Source organism: Tenrec ecaudatus, chromosome X (genome assembly GCF_050624435.1).
Source record: "Tenrec ecaudatus isolate mTenEca1 chromosome X, mTenEca1.hap1, whole genome shotgun sequence".
NCBI lineage: Eukaryota > Metazoa > Chordata > Mammalia > Afrosoricida > Tenrecidae > Tenrec > Tenrec ecaudatus.
The window spans coordinates 146729767-146735045 of record NC_134548.1 but is presented as its reverse complement, the minus strand read 5'-3'; positions in this window follow the sequence as shown (position 1 = coordinate 146735045).

The window sequence follows — 5279 nt, the reverse complement described above, 5'->3', positions numbered from 1 at the left end:
CGGACCTGCAGCCATGAGGAACACAGCACAGTGGCGAATTTTCCAGGTTTAAAAAAATTCCTTGTATTGGGGGCTCGTACAACTCTTATCACAATCCACACATCCATCCATTGTGTCAAGCACATCTGTACATATGTTGCCATCATCATTCTCAAAACATTTGCTTTCTACTTGAGCCCCCGGTAGAATTCTCCAGTTTGAGATGGATTTAGTCTCAGTTTTACCACCGACCCACTGTGTGGTCTTAGATAAATCTTCATAACTTCCAAACATTTCTTGTCTGGATAGTAAATTGAGGTTATTGTGAAGCTCGATTTAAATAGTATTTGTAGAAAGAACTTGAAAAAGTGACAGATATTAGCCTGCGACCTCTTTGGATGGACTGACTAGGCAAACATTTATAGGTCGGTTCTAAAGTAGATAATGTAAGAAGAAAATGTCACTGTGATATAAAAAAAGAAAGTCAATGATATTTGATCACAGAAAAACTTAGAAACTGGAAGTCACTGACATTGCTCAACAATTTTTAGAAATCTTCCTATTAAGGCTCATGGGGGCATGATTCATGACGCACGAGATGCAACAGTGTGTTTAAAGAAGTGACAGGTGACTACTGAACTTTAGAGATCACGGAAGAAGTCAGAAGGTATTTATTATCTATAAATAAACACGTTCGGCTTGAAGAAAATAAATTTTTATATGCCATAAAAGGTACTGCTGAGACAGAAGAAGGGGGTTGTAACGTATGAATAAAATACAATTGTGTGACTTATAACCTTTGTGTCTTTATGCGCTCAGTGAGTGTTAGGACAGAAATAACATCTGGCCCTGAGACACTTTATTATAAATGTGGTCAGCTCCCTCTTAGGAAAAACAGGTTGAATGTAAATGAAATGGCATATAAAGTGGAAAGGAAAGTGGTACACTGTGACCCTGATCTCTCCCAAATCCCCATGACTCCGACTACCTTAGCTGAAGTCCTCATTACGTCCTAGGCTATTGTGCTAGCCTCCTTATCAGGCATATGTTTTCTACGTTTTCAACCAATTGTCTACATGTCTTCTGAAGCGAGCCCTCAAAAACAAAATTCTGCATCTTTTACCTGTGTGCTGTGTAAGCCACCGTTTGGATTTGTCTTTACCAGCTTTAGTTTGTTTGCATCTGTAGAATAAAGTGCAGGCTCCTCACTGTAGCATATAAATCATTCCAGAATCTGGCCTATTGCTTTCTTCTCACGTATTACCTTTGACCAAAAACACTTCACATACCTTCTTCTTCACTTACGTTGAATTATTGTTGGCAATATCTGGAAGTACACCAGACCGGGTTGTGTACTTCTTTATTTGTTCACATACCTTCCACTAAAATTGTTTTCCCTATCCAAACAATAAACTACTAATTTCTAAAGACTCTGCTAAAAACCTGGTCTCTTCTCTTAAATGTTTCCTAACTGGTTAGTTAGAACTGGTTAGTTAGAACTGGTCACTCTCTGCTGTACAAATTTACCTCACAATCTCTGCAGTGTATTTGCTGCGCAACTCCAAGGTGAGCCTTTCAAAGGTAGAAAATATGGGTAGCTTACTTCAATCTGCATAGCTAAATACAGTAACTCTCTTTTGAATCGTGAGTGACATATAGAGAAGCCAGTTATTTTGTAGTTCCGAGGCCAGCTCCATGAGTTCCAATTCTTACACTCGATGATTAGATCTCCTCATAAGCTTGTAAGCGTATAGGAATGCTTTCAGAGGTTCTCTTAGTAGACTTTTTTTTTTAGTAATAGCCCCTCTATCACTGACAATGTTTTTAGAATCCTAAATGGGGACTCAAAATCCATCTTCTGAAAAATAGACTTTAGAAAATTGTTCAAGGACATGCAGAATTATTTCTACTAGATTGATGTCCTAAATAGGTGTTACTGAGCTGCCCGTAGAATGCAGCCACCCTATCTCGGTGGGGAAAATGTTTTCTGTGTTCCAAGCTGATGATTGAAGGCTTAAGCTTTGGACATAACTCATTCCTAATTCGAGGCTTGTCTGTACTTAAAATTCGTAGCGTAGGTCAGGAACTGGAATAGGAGTCAATCAGATTAAGAGCAAAGCTATAAAAATGAAAATCAAAGGGGAAATGTGATATTATTGCATTTCTAAAATTAGACCATGGGCTTGTCAGGCTCCTCACTGTACACTCTGGAGAGAAGGCACATAAAGCAAATAAAATATAAAGAACAAAGCTATTAGAAAGCACCAATAATAGCTAACATTTGTTGGGTATTTGCTAAGCACTTTATCTTAATTGTCGATTTAATACTTCCAATTATTGTATAAAAAAAAAACCAAAGCAAGCAAATCCATTACCATTGAGTCAATTCTGGCCCATAGCCACACTGTGTGTTAGATGCTGTTAACTTGGCTCTGTCTCAAAGTAACCCTATGTACAACAGAATGTAACACTGCCTGGTTCTGACCCAATCTCACAATTGTTATCTTTATCCCATTGTAGATCCTTGTAATAGACAGGAGACGTCAGACAGTGTAAGATATGACCAAATAATAATAATTTATAAATTATCAAGGGTTCATGAAGGAGGTGGAAGCAGCGAGGGAGGGGAAAATGAGGAGCTGATATCAAGGGCTCAAGTAGAAAGCAAATGCTTTGAGACTGACAATGGCAATAAATGTACCGATGTGCTTGACACAATGGGTGTATCTATGGATTGTGATAAGAATTGTACGAGCCCAATAAAATGATTTAAAAAATAAATTTGTATTTGAAAACCCTGAAAAAAAAACCCCTTCTTTCGATGCCTATGTTTTTAGAATGCTAAATATGGCCTCAAAGTTATCCTTCTAATAATTATACAAAAAATGTTCTAGGATGTCTAGAGTTATTTGTACTAGAATGATATCCTAAATAGGTGTTGCTGAGTGGGGCGTAGAATGCAACCACCTTATCTCTGTGGGGAAATGCATTTTGAATTGTAAGCTGATAATTGAAGAGTCAAGCTTTGAACACGATTCATTTCTCAGTTTGGGTTGTGTCTATTTAAAAGTCAAAGCATATAGGTCGGGGACTAAAATGTGATATGTAATTTGATTGCTTGACTGCTGCTTCCATGAGTGTTGATTATAGATCCAAGTAAAACGAAATCCTCAATGGTTTCAATGTTTTTTTATTTATCATGATGTTTTTTATAGGCCCAATTGTGAAATATTTTTTCTGTATTTGAACTATATCAGCAAATAATTCACACTTTCTTCACTTTCAGTAAGCAAATTGTATCATCTGTATGTCACAAACATTGTCTATGAGACTTCCTCTGATCCTTATACAGTCCTGCTTCTAGGATTATGTTCTCGGCATAGAGACTGAATCAGCATAGTGAGCAGATACAACCCGACACTCATCTTTACTGACTTTAAGCCATGTATTATCCCTGTGCTCTGTTTAAATAACGGTCTCCTGTTCTATGTACAAGTTCTGCATGAAAACAATGAAGTGATCTGAAATTGCCATTCTTTGCAATGTTCTTGATAGTTTTTTTATGTTATACACAGTTGAATACTTTTCCACAGTCAAGAAAACAGAAGTAAAACTCCCTTTGGTAGTCAGTGTTTTCAGCCCCAATCCATCTAATACCAGCAATGATATATATCCCTCATTCCATATGCACTTCTGAATCTGGCTTGCATTTCTAGCAGGTCTATGTTGATGCACTGCTGCAACCATTTTTGAATTATATTCAGCCACATTTTCCATGCATATGCTATTAATGCTATTGGTTTAAATAATTTTCAAAATCTGATGAGTTGGAATGGCAGCAAATATGAATCGCTTGCAAGCCAATTGGTGAGATTAGTGTTTATAGTACTGCATTTTTGGGAAACATTTCAATGGCATCTCATTAATTCCTGGAGCCTTGGTGTTTGGTAATGCCTTTAGTGCAGCTTAGACTTCTTTCAATATCATAGTCTCTTGATCAACCCTATAGGCTTCATAAGGTTTCTGAGAGTGTGGCTCGTTATAGACAAAGGCTGGCACATCTTTCTCCGATAGAGAGCATGATCTAGTCAAACTGCTGACCTTTAGCAGTCAATGCGTAACCGTGACACATCTACCTTCAAGTTGATTTCAGCTCATCAGAACCCTAGAGGACAGTATAGAACGGCCCCCGAAGGTTTCTGAGACTATAATTACTTTTATGAGCGTAAAAATCCTCATCTGTCTCCCTTGGAGAGGCAGGTGGTTTCAAACTGCTGCTCTTGTGGTTAGCAGCCCAATCTGTAACCCATTATGGTCAGAGAGCTCCCTCCTCTTGATGTGGAACCCTTGAAATCCAAAGTGAAGATTTCTTTTTTGACTCCTACCAGTACATGCCAGCTCATTCTTGCTATGCTTTCGTATCTCTTATTTTAACCCTGGTTATCAATGTAGTAAGCAGAAGAGAAGGTGGGACACAATATTTAGGGGGATTTGGGGCCTATATAATTTTTCTCACAGGTAGTAAACTTACTACTTTCATCAACCCCTCTTCTTTGTAGCCTACTCTTCCCATCTCCCCGGCAGTTATTTTGTCCCCTCAAATAAATTCATTGCTAATATCAGCATATCAAACTATACCACACTCGTGCTGTAGAGTCAATGTTGACGCATTGTGACCTCATAGAATAGAGTATAATCTCCACAAAGGGATTTTAAGGCTGTCAATCTTTACAGGAGTAGACTGCCACATCTTTCTCCTGGAAGTAACGGGTGGATTCAACCCATCATCCTTTCCATTAACAACCAAATGCTTAACTACTTTGGCATCCAAGGATCCTACACAATAAGAAGGTTACTCTTATTATCTTTATTTTATGGATTGGGGAATTGATACACAAATAGTTAAGAAACTTGCCTAAAATCCTATAGGTAATAAGTGGCAGGGCTTGAATTGTATCCCAAGCTTTCTGACTCCATTACCAACAATTTCTGACCCTCTTAATATCAAGGAACACTGGATCAGATGAAAATATGTATGGAAAAAAGGACTGGTTTGGATCAACTGTCATTTTGCAATGATTGTGCCTTTTAGTTATAGGCAGAAAATCATAACAATCAGCGATTAAGTTTCACATCCCATTTGCTTATGGTGCCTACTAAAAGAGACTTATGGAAGAAGTCATTTTGAAAAAAATTTCTGTTTATGATTTAAACCAGAAAGGGTCAGGAAAAAAGTAAACAGCTGTCTGAGATGACGTAAAGACCCAAGGGGAGAAAATATTGGGGCAAGAATGAAGAGG